Genomic DNA, 23,251 nt, shown 5'->3' on the forward strand with positions numbered 1-23,251 from the left:
GCATCCAGAGGAGGTTAACATAGCCACATGCAAGATGTGTCGGCAGAAGGTGAAGCATGGCCAGGGTCCCATATGGTGATAGATATATATAAGTAGGAGAATCTTTACATCTAGACACATGGAAACCTGAAAATCTATACATACAAAAAGTGACCCTGGACACTAAAATATGAAAACAAACAAAAATACAATAATTACCTTGGGAGAAGATGGGGACCCACGGATGCAAGGAATGAGTTTGGAGGATGTGAGTCTGGAATCAACAACAACAAATAATATGTGAACTTTAAAATCAACAATAATTATAAAACAAAAAGGATAAAAAATAGACATATAAAACATTATGACTCAATAAACCCCACAAAATGAAAATCAAGAAGGATTAGATATATCTAACCTAACAGAATTATAGTAATTAAGGAATAAATGAGACATAATGATAAACATAAGAAAGATAATATCACTACAACAATAAAAGACTCATAAAAATAAAAATAATCAAAATAAATTTTTTATAAGGAATGATCCAATGATGTATAATAAAACCTATAATGAGAACGAAAGTAATCAAGTCTCAAATATTTAGATCACCCACCATATGTACATATGAAAATAATAGTACACCAGGAACAGTCAAGGAAGGCTCAAATGTATGAAGGACATGAAGAAGAGAACACTCCCTATGAGTAATGAGACCGATCAGGGACAAATGCGCATATAGAGAATAGAGAATGAACCTGCGTGTCAGGAGACGGAGCTTGCGTTCCACCGAGAACGGGACAGAAAATACTGCGCACGCGCGGGAGGACGCGCGTGCGCAATAGCGACAAGGAGATGCCCGGGATCATAGAATGACAGGGCATGCGCGCGAATGGCGGCCGGAACACACAGATTGCCAACCAAGCCCTGATTGGATCCAAACACCTCATTCGGCGCATCGGAAGTGATGCGCCGATACAGGGTTATAAAAGGTAGTGCCGCACGTGAACGCCATAGTAGGCAGCTCTCTGAAGAAGTTAGTTTTCTAACGAAACGTTAGAGCAAAGCATCTAGATTTTAGACAGGAAGACAGTGTTTAATAAGGGTGCAGAGTTACTGTGTGTCAGTAGAGTAATATACTCACTACACACAGCGAGAAATTGGATAACTCTTGCACCAGCAATACAGCACCACCAAGTGGGCATATACAAAATGAAACACTGCCTTTCCTGATAATTTTAAACATATATAAGTTTCACAACCACAGTTAGACTTTTAAGTAACCAAAATAAAAGTTATATTTTAATTGGGTTACAGACAGGGTATTGCTCCCCGGAAGGGAGGATCTCCTCCCAGAAGGGGATTGGAAAATTGACTATTGAACCCATAACCCAATGGGACTACTGGTGTTGGATTTAACTAATAGGCAACTAAAATTGCCTTTTTGTCCCAAAAATTAAGTCAGAATGTCTGGCTTCTTATCACAGGCTATCAATGGTAATACCTCCACGAATGAAGCTACATTTGTATTCTCCACGAATAGTCTACCATTAAATCAAGTAGATATCTCACAAGCATTTAGAAATCTGAATAAGACTTACAAACAATATACCCGCTCATGGTGGGAAGTAGCAAGCTTAGATACTTATTACCAACAAAGAATAGTATATAGGGGATTGAGATCACCCCTTATCCCGCAAGCGCACAAAGAGGACGAGGTCTTCATTAGAGGGTGGGAAACCCTACAAACTGTAAACTCCCTAAGACTAATTAATTACCTGTTAGAGTACGAACGGAACTACTTGGAAAAAATTACAAAACAACTGGAGTCAGAAATACAACAAATCCAAAATTTCTCCAATAACCCTGAGTTTGGCAACCTCGAAAACAAATTACAAAAAAATCTAGAAGCATATAGGAGTGAATTAAAAGAAAGAAAACATAACAAATATATCCGTGATTTCACGGACTTTGCAACGAACAGAGTATACACATATAAGGAGAAACAGAGAGCCAGGGAGACGTGGAGAGCCCCTAGAGGACCATCTGCAGCAGAATCAGACACCTCAGGCACCGAGGAGATACAATCCGACTCAGGAAGCATATCGGACTCAGGTACAAAAAGGAAGTATCAAGGTGGTAGATATAGGGGAGCGGGCAATAAGCCCCCCCATAAAAAACCACCACCGAATAGATCTCAGACAATAAATACAACATGCAACAATATAAGACCATCTATGCAATCCTCTATACCTGGGTCCAATTATACAACATATGCTACCCCTGGGATGATGCCTCCTTACCCGCAGACACAACTTACCCAAATACCACCAACCAATTCCCAAAATCTGATTATTACTACGACAGGAAACACTCAGGTTGCCAATACAGTTTTGACTGGAAGAACAGGAATACAAAACCCAGGAATGTTCCCAAATCCAACACAACCAATGGGCCAAACCCAAACATCTTCCCCTTTTTTAGGGATAGGACAAGGTCAGATGGGCCAGATAGGATCAAACACGACGGGAGGGGGCCCTCACCCCGCCATAATGATACCCAGTCATCCCCCTCTACCACCCCGCCTACACTAAGAAAATACAGTGATAATCATCCTAATGAAGATGTAAGACGAGAAACAGATAATAACCCAAATGGGAGTAAATCTATAAGCAATTCTAGCCCGAATATGGGCATAGAAAATCCCTTGGAAGATACACGAATAATGGATATGCAAATTATCAATCTATCGTCCTACCAACTAGAAGACTCTGAACGCTCTCTTCTACTAAGAGGTCTGTCCTTCACACCAACACCCCGGTTCGATGAATTCGGATGGGTGAAGGACATTAACCTCTTTGCACGCAAGCTAGCGCTACATAAATGGCATAAGGAGCATGACAGAGAGGGGACGGCATTAAGAAGTAAGGAGTCAGCAGCCTTGGAGGCCCTACATGACTTACTCTCTGAAAATGAGGGAGATGAGATACACCTGAAAGCACCCTTCACAGAATTCAAACCAAGGTCCAAAATAACACCTACCTTTAACCAATACTCTAACATAGAGATGTTTGTTAATCTAGTCACAGAAGAAATTAAATCCATCAGACCAGATAGAAGGTTAGTTTATTCTAACTTAACACAAGCAGAACAAAAGGCCCTGAAGAACATAAGAGACAATGATGACCTTGTCATAAAGCCCGCGGATAAGGGGGGCAACATCGTCCTCATGGACAAAAAGGACTACACTCTCATGGCTCTAAAACTATTAGAAGATAGGAGTACCTATGAACCCCTGGACAGAGATCCAACAGACTCTTTTTTGAGCGAATTACAGGCCCTCCTCAAGTCAGCAAAGGATGAACAATTAGTGTCAGAGGATGAATATACCTTTCTACTTAATACTCACCCTACAATATCAACTTTCTATGCCCTACCAAAAACACACAAAGCAACAAACCCAGTCAAAGGCCGCCCCATAGTCTCCGGCAACAACAATTTGACGGAGAAAATAAGCCAGTATGTGGACAAAATCCTTACCCCCTTTGTATCTTCCCTCCCCTCACATTTAAAGGACACAAAGGACACAGTCCTTAAAATAAATGACTTGACAGTGAATAAGAATACCTCTCTAATGAGCCTCGATGTAGAGAGCCTGTATAGCAACATAGCACATGATTTAGGGATCACTGCGGTGAACACTTTCCTCTCTACACGGAGTACACATTTTCATAGACACAATCAATTAGTCTTGACACTTCTTGAATTCATTCTGACACACAATTACTTTCTCTTTGGCGGTGCCCTCTATCGACAGACGAGGGGCACCGCCATGGGGACAGCCTGTGCACCGTCTTTTGCTAATTTATTTTTAGGGTGGTGGGAGAGCACGATTGTTTTTAGTGACGTTTTTTCACAATACACGGAGCACATTCTTTTTTGGGGAAGATACATAGATGATATTTTAATTTTTTGGGATGGTGATGGGCCTCTGTTTGGAAGGTTTGTAGATGAACTTAACAACAATGACATTGGCATGAAGTTTACGGCAGAGACAGGGGGACGTAGTATTAATTTCTTGGACCTGACTATCTATATAGATAGAAATCAGCGGATCCAAACGGATATCTATAGAAAGCCAACCTCGACCAACAGCTTTTTACATTGGGAGAGCTGGCATCCTGAAAGTCTGAAACGAAGCATCCCAGTGGGTCAATACCTTCGAGCAAAACGCAATTGCTCAGAGGATGGCCCCTTCCAGAAAGAAAGTAGTAATCTAATGGAGAGATTTACCGCAAGAGGGTATCCGAAGAGATGTATGAGAAAGGCCTATAATCGAGCAAAACAAAGTGACCGTGCAACCATATTGGGACCAAAGAAAGTACCGATTGGAAAACCTACCATCAGATGCATAGGCACGTACGATGCCTATGCCTCAAAAGTTAGGACAATTCTGACAAAATACTGGAGGATTCTGAAATCAGATCCGGATCTGAATGAGACGTTAACAGAAAGACCAAGTATTACGTACAGACGGGGTAAGAATTTACGAGACCTACTTGTTCATAGCCACCACCAAGAAAAAAGAGAGGAGCCAAGACCGGGGACATGGTTAACGGCCCCCCCACAGGGATCATATCCCTGTGGTCACTGTGCCTCCTGCAAATTCATGACAAAGACAAAGAATTTCACTAATCCACAGGATGGGAGAAAATATGACATTAGGAAATTTATAAATTGCAGCAGCCGGAATGTAATATATATAGCAAGATGTACATGCCCCAAACTATATGTTGGAAAAACTATTCAAGAGTTGAGAAAACGTATCAGTAAACATATCAGCACAATCAGAACAGGGACGGACACCCCCATAGCGAGGCACATGAGAACAAAACACAATAACAAGCTTGATGAGATAAAATTTTGGGGTCTGGAGAAATATGAAATAGGCCCAAGAAAAGGAGATATAAATCAGACTCTACTTAAAGAGGAGGCGAAATGGATTTATCGCCTCAACAGTAAAAATCCCGGAGGATTGAATGAAGGCTTCTCCTTCACACCCTTCCTCGAATGAAGAGGAAGATGCCTGAATATGGAAATATTGGAAACAACAAAAATAAAAAAATATTATAGGGATTATCCTGTGAATTTGTGAACACTTCTTTCACGTGCTGGCAACTACCTTTACTTTAGCCGACATGACAGGAAAGAGGAAAGGATAACATATGGTGATAGATATATATAAGTAGGAGAATCTTTACATCTAGACACATGGAAACCTGAAAATCTATACATACAAAAAGTGACCCTGGACACTAAAATATGAAAACAAACAAAAATACAATAATTACCTTGGGAGAAGATGGGGACCCACGGATGCAAGGAATGAGTTTGGAGGATGTGAGTCTGGAATCAACAACAACAAATAATATGTGAACTTTAAAATCAACAATAATTATAAAACAAAAAGGATAAAAAATAGACATATAAAACATTATGACTCAATAAACCCCACAAAATGAAAATCAAGAAGGATTAGATATATCTAACCTAACAGAATTATAGTAATTAAGGAATAAATGAGACATAATGATAAACATAAGAAAGATAATATCACTACAACAATAAAAGACTCATAAAAATAAAAATAATCAAAATAAATTTTTTATAAGGAATGATCCAATGATGTATAATAAAACCTATAATGAGAACGAAAGTAATCAAGTCTCAAATATTTAGATCACCCACCATATGTACATATGAAAATAATAGTACACCAGGAACAGTCAAGGAAGGCTCAAATGTATGAAGGACATGAAGAAGAGAACACTCCCTATGAGTAATGAGACCGATCAGGGACAAATGCGCATATAGAGAATAGAGAATGAACCTGCGTGTCAGGAGACGGAGCTTGCGTTCCACCGAGAACGGGACAGAAAATACTGCGCACGCGCGGGAGGACGCGCGTGCGCAATAGCGACAAGGAGATGCCCGGGATCATAGAATGACAGGGCATGCGCGCGAATGGCGGCCGGAACACACAGATTGCCAACCAAGCCCTGATTGGATCCAAACACCTCATTCGGCGCATCGGAAGTGATGCGCCGATACAGGGTTATAAAAGGTAGTGCCGCACGTGAACGCCATAGTAGGCAGCTCTCTGAAGAAGTTAGTTTTCTAACGAAACGTTAGAGCAAAGCATCTAGATTTTAGACAGGAAGACAGTGTTTAATAAGGGTGCAGAGTTACTGTGTGTCAGTAGAGTAATATACTCACTACACACAGCGAGAAATTGGATAACTCTTGCACCAGCAATACAGCACCACCAAGTGGGCATATACAAAATGAAACACTGCCTTTCCTGATAATTTTAAACATATATAAGTTTCACAACCACAGTTAGACTTTTAAGTAACCAAAATAAAAGTTATATTTTAATTGGGTTACAGACAGGGTATTGCTCCCCGGAAGGGAGGATCTCCTCCCAGAAGGGGATTGGAAAAAAGGGTCCCAATGTTGGCACCATGGCCCTACGTCAACATATGATGTGAGACCATAAAGCGGCCTGGGAGATCCGTGGCTCCAATGTAGTGGTCAAACCTGCTGCATTACCCAGTGTCATGCCGCTCCCTCTTTCAGCCAGCCAATGCCCCACCACCTCAGCCAAAGGGAGCTGTGTTTCATACCCTCCTTCTGTTGCTCCAGATGCTCCTGCTCCTCCTACTTTTTTTCAGTCATTCCGTCAACAATTCATCGGCAAAGCCATATCCAAGAGACAACAGTATGTGCCCAGTCATCCAACGGCGCAGATGCTGAATGTGCTCCTGTCCAAGTTGCTGGTGCTGCAGTCGTTCCCTTTTCAAGTGGTGGACTCTGCACCTTTCAGAGAACTGATGGCTTGTGCCGTCATTTCTTTTCAAACAAGGCAGTACCAGCCCTGCACAATTTTGTGGAAGAGAAGGTGGCCCAGTCCTTGAGCCTGTCGGTGTGTACCAAAGTGCACGGCAGCACTGATGTCTGGAGCTGTAACTTTGGTCCAGGACAATACATGTCCTTTATGGCTGGGTGAATGTGGTTCCTGCACAGCCACAACACCAACTTGGACAGGTCATGCCGCATCCTCCTCCATGCTCTCTGGCCGTTGCTCCTGTGACAGTGTGCGACTCCAACTCCTCCTCCTCCACTGTGTCCTCAGCCTCCACTGCACAGACAAGTCTCACTGCCCCTTCAGCATACCATGTGTGCCGGGCATGGTGGTGCCACGCTGTTCTTTACATGGTTTGCCTTGGCGTACGGAGTCACACAGGGGAGGAACTGCTAAAAGTAATTCATAAAGAAATCGGAGCATGGTTTACTACACGAAAACTGTAAATGGGAACCATGGTGACTGACAACGGGAAGAACATCTTGTCTGCGCTGTGACAAGGAAGGCTGAGCCAGGCGCCCTGTATGGCACACATGTTCAATATGGTTGTCAAGCAGTTTCTGAAGTGTTTCCCCCATCTGCAAGACATCCTAACAATGAGAAGGAAATTTTGCATGCACTTCAACCACTCTTACACCGCAAAGCACACCCTCCTTCAGCTGCAGCATCAGAACGGTATCCCCCAACATGGTATTATTTGCAATGTTACCACACATTGGAATTCCACCCTCCACATGTTGGACCGATTTCTTGAAGATCCTAGCGAATAGGGGGACTCCCCTATTTAACTTCAATGTCAACCAGTGGCAGCTCATACATGACACCTGCTGTTTGCTTACGCCCTTTGAGAAAGCCATATTATTAGTCAGTCGCCAGGATTATGGGATGAACAACATCATTCCACTGCTTCAATTCCTACAACACGTGTTGGAAACTGTGGCTGGTCCGGGCAATGGAGACATGGTGCCTACATCTCATGGCTACATGAGCCCTGTGGGGGCTGAACTGGAGGATGAGGGGGAGGGGCACAGTGGAGCATAGTTTAAGTTTCACAAAATAAGCAGTTTTTCTAGTCATCTGACAGGAGAGGAGGAGCAGGAGCAGCCAGAGGAGCTAGAAGGTTACTAGAAGATGAGACAGAGGACCCAGACACACCATGGCAGTATGCAGTGGAGATGGAGGCAGGGAGTCCCTCCGAGTTACTTGCACAAATGGCACAATGCATGCTCACTTGCTTGTGTAGTAACCGCCAAATTGTCACCATTTGGTAGCCGGATGACTTCTAGCTCTCCACATTATTGGACCCTCGCTACCGTAACAAAATGGGGGCCTTTTTTACACCCACTGAGAGGGAGGATAAACTGACCTACTAAAGAAACATCCTATGTAGTCAGTTGGCCGATGCCTAACGGCGCCATTGTCCATCCTCTGGCAGGTCTGACCCAGGGGGCCCTCTGCGCTCACCTTCCACTGCCATGGCTGCTGGGGAGGGGTGGGGTGGCAGGAGCAGTACTAGCTCCATCAGCAGCAGCCTGAGTCTACAGTTGCTGGTGAGTACCTTTCTTCCCCCGCATAGTGAAGTAACTCATCAGTAGCAGGTAGACCTGGAGCAAGACCTGAACCAGCAGGTGGTGGCATACCTTGACATGCCCATGCCAACACATCTTGTAGATCCGCTGGACTTCTGGGCAGCCAAACTTGATTTGTGGCCGCAACTAGCAGAGTTTGTCCTGGAAAAGCTGTCCTGCCCGGCCAGTAGTGTGCCATCAGAGCGGGTGTTTAGTGCGGCGGGGGCCATAGTCACCCCAAAGAGAACTCTTCTATCCATGAAAAAATGTGGAGAGACTGACCATTCTGAAGATGAATCAGACATGGATCAGACATGATTTCCACCCACCAATTTCTGATGCATCAGAGTAGATTGACCATGGTGCCACATCAACACTTCACAAATATGTAAAGTGCAAAAAAGATTTAGGCGCTGCTCCCCAGTTACAAATATTCCTCCGCATCAAACCTTTTTTCACCCACCTTCGTCACCGGTACTGGTATTGCCACCCACCGCAACACTCTGTCACCGGGTCACTTTCAGGACTTGCGATGCTGCTGCTGCCACCTCCAGGCTGTCTCATTCTCCCACCACATGGTCTGCACATGTTTCTGCCAACTACAGGCTGTGCCATTCAGCCCCTCTATGCTCTACTTATGCTGCGGCCAACTCCAGGCTCTGCCATTCAGCCACTATATGGTCTCCTTATCTGCCGCCAACTCCAGGCTGTGTCATTCAGCTGTTATATGGTTTACTGATGCTGCTGGGCCCGTGACATTTCCTACAAATTTTTATGGTAGTGCTTAAAATAGGTAATTTTAAAAATTCATCTATTAATCTTAGGGATTGGGAGACCCTATGGTTTCCTCATGCTGCTGCGAGATGCCGGGTTTGTGAAGCCCTATTGTCTTCTCATCTGCTGCCAACTCCAAGCTGTGACATTCAGCCACTATATGTTCTACTCATGCTGCCGTGAGCTGCAGGCTGTGTCATTCAGCCACTATATGGTTTACTGATGCTGCTGGGCCTGGGACATTACCTACACATTTTAGGACCTTGACAGATTAACAGGTACAACATTTTACACCACTTAGATATAGGATTGTGATATGCACCTATGAGGGCAGAAAAATTTGCTACTGTACGCTTCAAAAATTATTTGAGTAAAACACCAGCCAATGATTACTTTTGGCTCTCCTTTCACAGTATATAGGCCCTTGACAGATTAATAGGTACAAATTAGTACACCACTTAGATGTAGGTATGTGGTATGCACTTACGAGGACAGAAAAATGCACTACAGTATGCTAAAAAAAAATGACCACAACACCAGCAGTATACAACAATGCTGTAGCACACAGTCACTGTGTACTAAACCCAAAAATGCAAAAAGATTGTCTCTCAAATACTATTAGGAATGGACTGCTGGGTATGGATTATACCATCTACAGACTAGTATAACCAGCAGACCAGTTTTTGTGTAACAAAGACGTAGATTTGCCCTAAAAAATTATTTCTCCCTCCTCTGAAAACATTTCTGCAGCTGAGGCAAAACACAGCTCTCTGCCCCTCTCTGTAATACAATGCTGTTCACAGTGACTGAGGGGTTAAACACTGCAGTAAGAATTCATTTCTGTGCAAAAATTCTGTGCTCTGTGTCCTACAGAAGGCTGAGGTGACTAAGAGTTTAAATGCTGCTGCAAAAAAGCTTTTCTGTGTAACACACACACAGCGATGTTCATCCTCTCCTCTGCAGTGTAATGAATGAAATGACGAGCTGGAAAATGGCTGCCGAATATATAGGGCTTTGACATCACAGGGGTGACTGGCTGCTGATAGGCTGCATCCTGCATGTGATTCAGGGTCATCCTGCCTACCTGCCTTTCCACCTTGCCTTCCCGCATTCCCATTGTTCCTTGCCCCATGTACTGACATGTGAATCCACCATTTTAGATGCCCTAGAGCCTGGACCGCAGTAAAGGGAGTTTAATTAAGCGATTTGCGTGACAGAATCGCGGCGATATTCACATTCGTTGCAAATCTAACTTTTCATGAAATTCGCAACAAATTCGGGTTCGTCAGCTTCGATTCGCTCATCTCTACTAGCTACCCTAAATCTTTCTACTAGCTACCATAAATCTTCAATTTAAATTTTAAAATTCATCTTTTAATCTTAGGGATTGTGAGGCCCTATGGTCTCCTGATGCTGCCGCGAGCTGCAGGCTGTGTCATTCAGCCACTATATGGTCTCCTCTTGCTGCCGCCAATTCCAGGCTGTGTCATTCTGCCAGATTATGATCTCCTCATGCTGCTGCCACCTCTAGGCTCTGTCATTGTTTCGCCATGTAACTCCTTGTTTGTTTGGGTTTTGTGGTCATACAGTATTAGTTCAAAGTAAACACTGGGACATTAAACTTGAAAATCATATATAAATCTTAAATTTAAAAAGTCAATGTAATCTTTTCAAGACGGAGGCCCTATGGTCGTCACCGTCATATTACCTGTGATTTTATCTCAAGAATCCAATGAAACAGCTTGGAGCGATAACAATGAACCATAACTGATTAATTGAAACATTTCCACAATCAAAACAATGCAAAGGTTGCAAAAAAGTGTAATTAAGTAAGAGGATTGAGCCTGTTGAGCAGTGCACCTGCCATATTTTTGTTTTTTATCCTGAACACAATGATGTGACTGCTGGGACACCCACTGATCACAAGAATGGGGTCCAAAATGCTCTTTTTTGAATGAAGATTTGGTTCTATAAGATTGCTATATAAAGTATGAGACTTATTCTTTTGCTAACTGTAGATTCCAATGGTCAAACCCCCATAGATCAAACAATTATCACCTATTGTAATCTTGTGTTAACCCTTTTAAGGTTGTATGCTTAGAGCTTATAAGAAACCTAAATGATAGATCCCATAAATTTTAAATCTGAAACATAGCAAATAGCTAAAAAAAAATAATTCTCAATTACTTTTGCACAGAATTCTCTTCCGCTGAATAACTATAAATTCCATTATAGGACAAATGTATCCAGCAGGACTTGGGCCAGAATTCTTCATTCTCTGGAGAGAGACAAGTTTATAGAAGCAATAAAAATGTCTAATGGCATTGTGATAAATGAAACTTGTGCTATTTTGGATCAATTCTTTTATATTTTAAGGTTCTTTATGCTTCCAAGTTGCAATGTAATGAGGGGGAAATAAAACAATTTGAGATTCCCATGGCTTTTAAGGAAATGGAGGTGTTGATCAGTTCACTTACAAATAAATCACCGGCTTAGACAATTTGCCTTTTATTTAAAAAAATAAAATAAAATGTTATGTCCCTTACTACTAGAGTTATCGGATGCTCATTGGAATCATTTAGAAGTAGAAATCTTTGCCAAAGTGGTAACATTATCAAAAGTGATAACATTTCTAAATAAAGATTACATTGGTTATCTAATGGGTAAATCCACTATTACGAATTTACTTTGGTTACTTCTGAACACACAATTTAGGGAGAAAGGCTAGAGAGGTAGGACAATCCTGTCTCTGGATTGCAGAAAAGCTTTGGATTCTATATGGCATATTGGATTCTATACAATGGCATTTTGGGAAACCATGATTCATATAGGTTTCAGAAATAAATGTCTAAGTTTGGTTATAGCTAGAATATCAAACAATGATATGATCTCCAACCATATTTTATGAGCCATTTTCTATAGATGGGGTTGTCCTCCCTTCTTGCCACATGCTGCACATTACTGATGAATCCTTTGGCAGCCTTTATTTGTATGCATCTGGAAATTATCGATTATCTACAGGCGATGAACTCTAGAAAATATGAACATTTTACTAGCAAAATGTTTGTAAATACATTTACATTAGATTGTGATACCTTTCCAAATCATTGGCACATCCTACCTTGTAGGTCTCAGAATATAAGCTAAAGGGTATTTTAGGTTGAAAAATCAATTCTATACTTTTTAAACTATATCCAGTGAGATCCCCACAACTTTCTGCAGGACTTCAGCACTACTGTCCTGGATAAAGAAGCCAATGAGAAGGACAGCAGAGATGGTGATTTAACTGTGCCACCTTTTGTCCTTTAGCTGTCTACTTCAATGTTGGTGTGGTTACGATCACTAACGGTTGTCCCTTAGGCTAGGTTCACATGGCCGTTCTCTCCCATCCCGCTATTTTCCCATCATTGTTGCTAAATGGACTATACTAGCAAACGGATGCAAACTGATGCAAAGGGATGCCATTAAAGGGGTAATCTGCCCCTAGACATCTTATCCCCTATCTGGCCCCTGTATTGCCCATCATTACGTGCAGAGTGAACTCGCTCTGTGCTGTAATGATAGCGCAGTGCCGCAGCAGAGATCCCGGGGCTCCCCAGCAGCGGGACCGTGGCGATCTGACATCTTATCCCCTATCCTTTGGATAGGGGATAAGATGTCTAGGGGCGGAGTACCCCTTTAAGTGGCATCCTGTTGCATGAGTTTTTAATCCTTTTTTTTCCTTTATTGGTTGCTCACACCTTTTCTTCTTTTTTATTTCTTTTTTAACTTTTTTTTTTTTTTTTTTTTACTTTTTATTGCTCATTACATTTCCTTGCAGAATATCACACCAATAAACATATAAACAATACTTTAATTATAAATCAATCGCAAATCAATTAAGAATACACTCTGACAACAAAGAACTATATATTAGCAAAATACCCCAACTTACTTTACTGTCCCGAAACATCCACAAAACAAATATTATAAAAAGAAAAGAAGGAAGGAGAGAAAATGTTTATAACATCCTTCTCTTTAAATCCAGTACCAACATCAAGGTGTATGTAATCACCTTTTCCAAATCAAAGTAAATTTACCTGCCGGACCCCTTTTATAATATAGGGCCTTCTCTCATGCCACCACCTTCTCTATTTTCTTGATAAAGTGTTTTTTAGTTGGGGGTTTAAGATCCTTCCAAAACTGGGCTATTAACTTTTTAGCATTGTATAATAGCCTCCCAATAGGTATTTTAATATAGTTTGCTAACTGTAAATTATCCAGATATCCCAGTATACAAGTCTTCAATTCAATGGGGATACTGATTCCCAATATATTCTATTATTCATTTCCAATAAGTTTGACTATATGGGCAGTCCCAAAACATATGTATGAGATTTGCAGACTCATACAAACGCAAAGGGCATTTTGCATCTTTTCCATAGCCAATTTTAAACAAAAAGGCAGTATGTTCTATAAAGAATATATAATTGTGTCAATCTAGCCCCTTCCCCTAAAGCTTGACTTGGAACATTATTGAGGATGGATTTCCACTGATCCCTGTTAACGCCTGCTTCTGATTGCCATCTATGAAATGCCGGTACTGATTGTATCATCCACCCTTTTATAGCTAATTATTGATATATTCTTGAAATAAAACCCACTTGTTTATTTCCTTTTAATATTAAATCCAGATTTGCTTCACTAGTTCTAATAAATGGTGTTTGCTTTTGCTTAGCAGCAATCGCATGCCATAACTGGAAATCTTTGGAAGAACACTTCACGGGGTAAGTGGAAATCCTCCTGGAGATCTGAAAAGGAACGAAAGCTGCCATATTTAAATAGATCTCTTAGCCATTGCTCCCCACCCTTTCCAGTTATGAAACCCTTCCAATTTATTTACAAAATAACCTGATTATCCCATAATTGGATATATTTATTATTTTTCCCTACTCCCCTGATTTGTTTTAATTTGTTCCAGAGTTTGTGTATTAAATTGAAAGTTGGGAGGAGAGAATGTTTTTTCTTTTTAAATTCATTTTTCTCTAAGGCCATTGTTAAATTATTAGCAGAGAGTGCCCTTAATATGATAGCCCTAGTAGAGTTTAAAACATCTAAATTATCCCAGCCCCCAAGATGCTGACATTGTGCTGTGAGGAAATACAACCATGGGTTGGACAGAGCCAGCCCACCGTCTTGTTACGGGCACTGTAGATATTCTAGTTTTTATTTTTGTTTTCTCCCATCCCAAATCATATCACGGAGTTGGGTATTGATTCTTTGGAAAAGGCCAAAAGATAACCAGATTGGTTAATTATGTAAAAAAGCATAGCAGCTGTGGCATCAGAATCATTTTAATGAGATTTGTTCTTCCCACTGGGGATAAACTTACTTTACACCATGTAGTACTTTTGTTCTTAAAAGGTTCAACAGGGGGGTTACTTTTCATATTCATAGATTGAAGATGTCTTCATATTTCTATACCCAGATACTTAATCTGAGTGACACGTCCAATTTTTAGTTTCTCATCTACCAGTATATGGGGGACTAGTCTATCCAGATGCATTAGATACGACTTATCCCATTTTATAGCAATCCCAGAGAAGTTGCCAAAACGGGTAATCACATCTATAACAGCCTTAAGTAACGGTCCCATATTGTTCAGAAACAATAAGGCATTGTCCGCATATAGCTAGATCTTGTTTAAATAGTTTCCATATTGAAACCCCTTTCTCCCTGAGGCAACACAAATAAACTCCTCCAGGGGCTCCATTATAATCGCAAATAACAAGGGAGACAAGGGACACCACTGCCTTGTTCCGCGATACAATGGAAAACTCTCAGAGATTACCTTTTACCCTGATACGAGCTATTGGATCTTTATATAGCATCTGAATCCAAGAGATAAATCTTGGGCCAAGCCCATTATATCTTTGTGTGTGTCCGGAGGCACCTGTAAGCTTAAAAAAAAAAAGTCTTTATTTTTATAAAAAATGTTTTCTCTTATTCTTATGTACAATGCCATTTCATTGGGTCCTTATGTATTGTATTCATGCGATCTTAACTGAATTTATTGTACATCCTTCTTTATTTATTTTATTTCCCATTTTTTTTTGTATGTTATAAATGGAAAAATTCTCCTAAATAAACAATTATATATATATATATATATATATATATATATATAAAAAAAAATATCTAATATTTATTGATGTAGATCTAGTTGGGATAAAGTCAGTTTGATCTGGATGAATCAATTTTGCAATAAATTTATTTAGACGTGAAGCTGGTCAACAAAGAAATAGGTCTATAAGAAAAGGAGATTAAAGGGTCTTTTCCCTTTTTAATATAACAACAATAATAGCCTCCCTCATCGATGATGGTAAAAAACCATCCTAGAATGATTGATTAAAGAGATCCATTAGTTTTAGTAACAGAACATCTCCATATTTCTTATACTGTAGATCTCTACTGGGAAACCATCTATACCTTGTGCTTTGTTAAAAGATGTATTGACTGCTTGTTCTAGTTCTCCTATCTACAATTCTGCTTCTAGAAAATTACGATTGAATTCCAACAGTTGGGGAAGTTTTACTTGTTGTAGGAATTCCCTCATATATTTGGAGGATTGTTTAGATCTTGATTGGTATAGTAGTGAATAGAATTCCACAAACACATTTAATATCTCAGTGTTGTCATTAACTGCTATACCATTTCGGTCTAATACAGTCGATATATATGATGGGAGTCCATGGGCTTTCATCACATTAGCTAACATGTGCCCTGCTGCCTCCCATTCTGCATATGCTATCTGTTTTTCATCGTCCATCTATTATTAGCTGCTTCAAGGAGATGTAGTCTAAGATAAGTCTGAGCTTTTTTCAATAACTCCCCCGCCTGTTTAGATGGGTTTTCCATTAAACAAATCTCCGCTGAGCTCATAGCGCCATATAACGCATCAGTATTCAAAGCAGCCCTGCGTTTTTCCGAGACAATGGATTTTAAGAAGATACCATGAAGATAAGCCTTCATGGCATCCCATATAATTTGAGTGAATGCAGTGTTGTTATTTAGCTTAAAATATTCAGAGATTGCATCCTTTGTAATATGGATATCCAAAATAGCTTGCCAATATGGGCTTAACTTCCATACAGTCTTTCCCATACTATCATTTTGCACCATCATTTTTACCTGCAATGGAGAATGATCCAAAAGGGTTCTTTCTAGTTTCATAAAAAATATCTTTTATATATGATATGATCAGATCATTACCCAGTGCCAGATCAATCCTTGAAAGTGAAAAGTAAGTTGCTGAACAACATGAATACTGTCTAGCCCTTGGATATCTCATGCGCCACTTTAACCAGATTGCCAAATGGGGTAAGTTTACCTTTGTTTTCCACTTTACAGAGAGAGCATCTATCCAAGACAGAATCTATTACATTATTATAGTCTTCAATCATAATTAAGGGGATATCTGGATGCAGTGCAACAATAGACATAGGGGGGCATTTATCAAAGGATTTACGTGTTTTTTCCCCCGTAACTTTGGTGCAGTGTCTTTTTGTGCCAAAGTTTGGCACATTTTCTCCACTGTCATTGTCTCCACTCACAATGATTTCAGAAGTATGACAAAATCACGCCTACATAAGTAGGGTCACATTTTAATCGCATGGACCTACAGAACAAAGAGAAGGTGTCATTTTTACCAAAAAATGTACTGTGAAGAAACGGAAGCCCCCGAAATTTACAAAATGGCATTTTTTCTTCAATTTTGTCTCACAATTATTGTTTTTTCCATTTCGCCATAGATTTTTGGGTAAAATGACTGATGTCATTACAAAGTAGAATTTGTGGTGCAAAAAATAAACTACATATGGATTTTTAGGTGCAAAATTGAAAGAATCATGATTTTTTAAAGACAGCAAAACCCTGGGTCCTAAAGGGGTTAAAGTAGGTTCCCTGTCCTGTATACAAGAAGTAGCATAGTCTCTTTTTGCACTAACAAATGCATTTTGGCTGGTCTCCATATCCCCCGAGTGACATACAGAGGCTGATAATGTTAATTGACCAGAATTTTCATCATTTATACAAATGTTCGGATGTAACACCGCCTGTCAAGTAACTTCAATATCCCTCAGAGATCCTGTTTCCACTATAAAATAGAAGCGCTTTAATGTTCCCCTAATGAGGGTGAGGCTTTCAAACTTTCATTTGCAAATTCCTCACTGTGTTCCTCAAGCCCCCCAAAGTAGTTTCAGCAACTACAGGCTCCCGGATAGCCAATGCTTTTGCTAGGGCTTTAGCCTGCTTTTTAGCTGCTGTCCTCTCCCCCGCTTGCTAACTATTTTATTCACTTATATAGGTCAGACACTCTTCCTTCAATGTAGTCCACACATAGTATAGCCCCTAACACAGCAGCAAATATTGAAGCTTGGTTTGAAATATAAGGTTTCACTCACCCTTGCTGAAGCGGTACCTAACAAATAGTTCCGGAGGCCGTTTCCTCTAACAATGCTCAGATGGCAGTAAGTAGACACAGCGCAGTCTGCAGCAGCACAGACCGTCCAAGCCTCTGGCCGCATTCCTCAGGAGTCCGCACAATCCGCTGTAGCGCAGCCTGTCCAAACCTCTGGCCGCATTCCCCAGGAGCAGGATTTTCACAACTTCTGCACCACTGACAGCAGGGGGAGGGAGTGAGGAGAGGGGGTCCGGCTCAGGAGAGCCTATACTCTCGGGATCCAGGGGTTGTGAGGCCGCGCCGGCATCCTACGTCATTTCCGGCCAAGCTCCTTCCTCTCCTCACACCTCTTCTGAGCATGCTCAGAAGTAATATTGGATCAGAGAAGGATTTTAAAAATAAATGAATGCAAATGGATGACAATACAGGCTCATCCGTTTGCTATAGACTTCAATGTTAAATTGTATATATCCGTTTGTAACCCATTTTGTGATGGAGAAAAAAAAATAATGCATGCAACGTCTTTTGTCCACTAAAAATAACAGAATAGGTACCAAACTAGTACAAATGGGTGACAAAGGACTGTAAAAAATATCCCATTGACATCAATTGGATCTATTTACAGCCATTTGCAAAAGGCTTGAACGGATTTGAGAATGGGCATGACTGACGTTAATGTGAATGAGCCCTTACATAGCACTCATGCAGCACATTAGTTGTTTGTTTTTACCCCTTGGTGTGATCGGGCTACCTATTGGGAAGATAGAATGATTAGCCTTGAGCCCTTCATTGGATTTGCATACCATCACTTGTATGTTGTAACTGTGGCTGCATTCAGATTTATTTTAGTGTTTGGACTCTCAGTATTAAATAAGACTGGCATATGCACACTCATTGACTCTCAGTGTGCATTTACTTTATATGTGCAATCTCACTGGCATATGCCCACTCATAATAGAAGATCATACAGATATTGACACATAATTACTCATATACAGATAACGGCAAATAGCTGATGATATAAGTGCTCAATAGTTCACAGCCTTGTGGTTCATAAAACAATTTTGCTTTTTCATATTCAATAGATAATACATTATACATCCTTATCACATATCACGTTCTTGTCCTACTGAAAACTATTCAGTTTTCTTATTTTACTTGCTTTTGGATATAAGGGGTCCAATACATTAATGATCAGCACCAGAGGGCTTCCTGCTATATTTTGTTAGGGTCTTAAATGACACAGCTCACTATTTATTAGCACCGTCCAAAGAGACAGTGTGAGAAATTGGGTTAGTCATACTAATAAGGAAGTTGGTTACAACTCAACCAGAATTCTGCACAGTTCCCACATTGGCCCTTATTCACTAAGAGTTGAGTGTAGGTTTCTTTGTGAGTTTTAATTCCCTAAAATTTATTTTCCACGGTATTTACTAAGGTTTCCCTACATTTTCCACTTTCCCTACACTTTGCTTTTGTTACACAAGCTCTGATCTGTATCAGTTTTCCTCAGCTCAAATCCACCACATTTTATATGGAAACCTTAGTAAACATGTTGGGTTTTGTGAAAATTTCGGGAACACTCCCCTTTTTCTGAGACCACACCCCCTTTTCCTGACAGCCACACCCCTTTTTGGGTTTTCTTAGCAAAATGGAGAGTTAGTTTTTTTCAATTCTGGCGCAAACTCTGGCGCAGACAGAATTTCTGGTGCATTGCGACAGAATCTGGCACACAACCCGACAAAACATATTGGGTTTGCAATAGTAAATGAGGGCCATTGTGTTATAACCTGCAGTGCTGCTAAGGCACTCTGCCCAGGGCAAGAAGTGGAATACTTTAGTCTATCTCACTAAGGAAATAAGGAAAGACATGTAAAATATATTAACATTATCTTTTTCCCAACCTTGTCCAACCCGACATCAGGCGAAAAAGTAACCTACAATACCTCTCTGACAGGATTGATTTTTTTTACAAACAGTATCTAAACAGAGGAGGCGGCACAACTTGACAGTGCTTAATAACTGGGGTGCCTAAATCTATTCCAAACTTGTTGTCTCCAGAACTGTAGAAGATCAAGAAAGGCCAAGTGAAAAGTGTTGGTTTACCCGGTGTGGCCCTCAAAACCATTGTATCTAATGATCCACAAAATAATCAAGGGAGATAAGATATATTTTGGCTGAACAGCTAAGTGCTTCCAAGGATCAAAGTACCTACTGCTTCCACTTCCTTCCATAACTGTTTTCCTCATTCCTGAACATTCCTAAACTTGTCCAAACACATCACCTTTTCTAAACAAGATGAAGATCTTCTTAACCTACATAATAAAGGTATTACCCTCTAACTGTTTTGGGTTGCCTTTTCTTATCACTTCTAAGCCAGAGAAGAAGACAAGGACATGGACTCTAGACCTAAATTAAATCATTGATTTAAATAAGACTGTTAAAGGGGTATTCCGCCCCTAGACATCTTATCCCCTATCCAAAGGATAGGGGATAAGATGTCAGATCGCTGCGGTCCCGCTGCTGGGGACCCCCGGGATCCCCGCTGCGGCACCGCGCTATCATTACAGCACAGAGCGAGTTCGCTCTGCACGTAATGATGGGCGGTACAGGGGCCGGAACATCGTTACGTCACGGCTCCGCCCCTCGTGATGTCACGGCCCGCCCCTTTCAATACAAGTCACCGCGCTATCATTACAGCACAGAGCGAGTTCGCTCTGTGCGTAATGACGGGCGATACGGGGGACGGAGCAGCGTGACATCATGGCGCCGCCCCTCGTGACATCACGGCCCGTCCCCTTAATGCAAGTCTATGGGAGGGGGCGTGACGACCGCCACGCCCCCTCCCATAGATTTGTATTGAAAGGGGCGGACCGTGACATCACGAGGGGCGGAGCCGTGACGTAACGATGCTCCGGCTCCTGTACCGCCCATCATTACGTGCAGAGCGAACTCGCTCTGTGCTGTAATGATAGCGCGGTGCCGCAGCGGGGATCCCGGGGGTCCCCAGCAGCGGGACCGCGGCGATCTGACATCTTATCCCCTATCCTTTGGATAGGGGATAAGATGTCTAGGGGCGGAATACCCCTTTAAGTCTACCCATTAGAAATTTCTAGTGGTTTATAAAAAGGATGCTTGGAATACTGCTGACACAACAGAATTAAGCAGGAGCAAATCCCCATAGCAAACCTATCCTACTCTAGACAGTTCCTGATATGAACAGAGGTGGTCAGACTGGAAAGAAATTCAAAAAGAAAATAACTTCCTCTGTAGTATACAGCAGCTGATAAGTACTGGAAGGATTACAATTTTTAAACAGAAGGAATTGACAGATCTGTTTAACTTTCTGCCACCAGTTGATTTAAAAAAAAAATATGTTTTTCACGGGAGTACCCTTTAAACACTTGTTTACATGATGCTTTAATAACTGTTCAGAAAACATGTGGTTCAGCTGGAATCTTTTACCATAGTTCATATGATATTTACTGTTAGTATGCTGCTACTTCATATATAGTGTGGAATAAAACTAAACCACTGTCTGGTCTAAAGTAAAGCAAATGCATTTAGGTGTATTGAACCATGCAGCCATGCAAATCAGTAGGGGAACATTGTGAAATTACTGGAAATAGATAAACTTTTTATATAGTTCTAAAATGTGACATGTTGATAAAAAAAGAAGTTTCTCACCCACCTGTGCCCTGATTACTTGGGCTTTACATTGAAATTATGATCAGACACAACACCCTTTACCAGTGCAAAAAAAAAAAAAAAAAAAATACAATTTTAGATCTTTCCCATAAAAAACTGCTATACTTAAGATTCAAAAATGCTGTAATTCTGGTTCTCTTTCGCTTTGCTAATTTGAACCCCAGTTGCTCTCTACTGTTTTATATTTTAATATATTCCATTTACTTTATTTCTTTTAGAAATTGAACTGCATTACCTCTCTTTTCAGTGACAGTATGCCTGATTGGATTGCTTATCACCAGCTGCTTCAAGTTACTGAGTGTATTCACACCTGTGAAGATTTATGTCCTTTGTTACATTGAAATATGCTGATCCTGAATGTATATGGAGTTATCACCTCATTAAGTTAACATTGTTGCTGGTTGGACCATTTTTTGCCTTTTGACTTGTCTTGATGGGTGATGATTTTTTTTCATATATGCAGTAAAATATAATTATTTATTGATTGGAATATAAAATAGTCAACATTCTCTAAATATAAATATATATATATATATATATATATATATATATATATATATATATATATATATATATTGAGAATCAAGTTTTTTATGTCTTCATTTTGAACAATTCTTTTAATCAAGGTTTCTTTCTATCATTATATGAAATGTATAGATGTATTACTTCATCACGAGCTACATCTACTTTTACTCTCAGTTCTTTTTGGCCCTCTGGGTACATTGCAAAATCATTTCACACAATTTCAATACTGCTCCTTAGTAATAAAATACAAATGTGGTAATATGCAATTCCAAAAGACATTTTGAAAATTTTACTCTGGCATTGAAAGCTTAACCAAGGGATTAAATCATGGTAAGCTAAGGATCCATTTAGTTAATAAAGAGCTAGCTGTAAGAAATGCATTCTCAGTGTCCTTTTCAGAAGGATTTATATAGATACAGATGCAGCATGAGTCTAAAATTATTTTCGCCAAGAAATGAAAATGTAGAGCATGATTGGCATGAATTGGAAAATCAAACTAAATATAAAACATATTTCTTAAATTTGTCATAGACATTGAGGGATATGGCAAATAAACAGCAAAAAATATGGAAAAAAGAAAAAAAAAGAAACAAACCAATAATAATAATAGTAACAATATTTACTAACTATATTTACTTTGGACATTTTTCAAATTCAGTCATTTATCCTTTGCAAGCATATACTGTAGGAAAAAATAATATTTTTTTTTTTGTAAAAAATATTACATTAGCTTGAAAAAAGAATATAGAACCTCAAATTATTCATGAAAGCTTTTTACCCCTCCTCCCTCCTCCTGTTTGTTAGACATTTTACTGTATAATAAAATGATCACAAAATAGATAGTAGATAAGCTGTTATTATATCCCCCTGCCTTGCTATAGAGCACTCTAAGATGTAGTAGCGCATGGAACATTATAATGCTGTACTGAGCAGTCTAAGCTTTGGAACAAGCAATGGGGTAAAGGATATTCTCACTTTAAACTATGTAAGCCATGTAGTTTCCCTGCAGTCTCTCTGTCTGCTCCTGCGTATTATCCCTCTTTCCTTCCCCTCTCCCTTTAGATAGACTTCTTTTTGTAATATTATACATATCGAGCAGAGAGTTCATATTAACACCTGATATGAGGTTAAAAAGACATTTTTATTTGAAATAACAATTTAAAAAAAAACATATAGTATGCAATTGGATAAGTGCTGCAATGGTCAGCCAGTACAGAAAAATGGGGCTTTTAAAAGGGTTTGCTATATCAAGATAGCCACAAACTATCCAGAAAGTGCAATGTGTCAAAATAGAATCGACCAGAGTAATTGGTCTGTAAACAGGTACATTCA

Source organism: Hyla sarda, chromosome 2 (genome assembly GCF_029499605.1).
Source record: "Hyla sarda isolate aHylSar1 chromosome 2, aHylSar1.hap1, whole genome shotgun sequence".
NCBI classification, from domain to species: Eukaryota; Metazoa; Chordata; class Amphibia; order Anura; family Hylidae; genus Hyla; species Hyla sarda.